Raw genomic sequence first — 343 nt, 5'->3', positions numbered from 1 at the left:
ATATGTCTCCTGTATTGTAGCCAGAAACTTTATCAGCCCCCATTTTTTCCCTTTTCCTTTATTTCTTTTTCATGTGTTCAACTTCCTAAATACTTTTACAGATCAGCAAGAATAATGGATATCTTTTCCCCCTTTAGTATGCCCAACTATGTACTTAATTTGAGGATTTTCTAGCTTTGGAGCATTGTTTTCCAGGTTTGAATTATATCTCAGAGAAAGAAACTTATTCAGAAAAGTTTAAAAAAATATATACTGAAAGAAGTGGAAGACATGTAAAATTTGACCTGATATAGAATTACACTGGAGAGTAAATGCTAAATAATATATTTTCTTGCAATATCTA

Source organism: Protobothrops mucrosquamatus, unplaced genomic scaffold (assembly GCF_001527695.2).
Source record: "Protobothrops mucrosquamatus isolate PMUCROS unplaced genomic scaffold, P.Mucros_1.0 scaffold_65, whole genome shotgun sequence".
Taxonomy (NCBI): Eukaryota; Metazoa; Chordata; class Lepidosauria; order Squamata; family Viperidae; genus Protobothrops; species Protobothrops mucrosquamatus.
The sequence above is the reverse complement of the archived record's forward strand: the minus strand, read 5'-3'. Positions refer to the sequence as shown.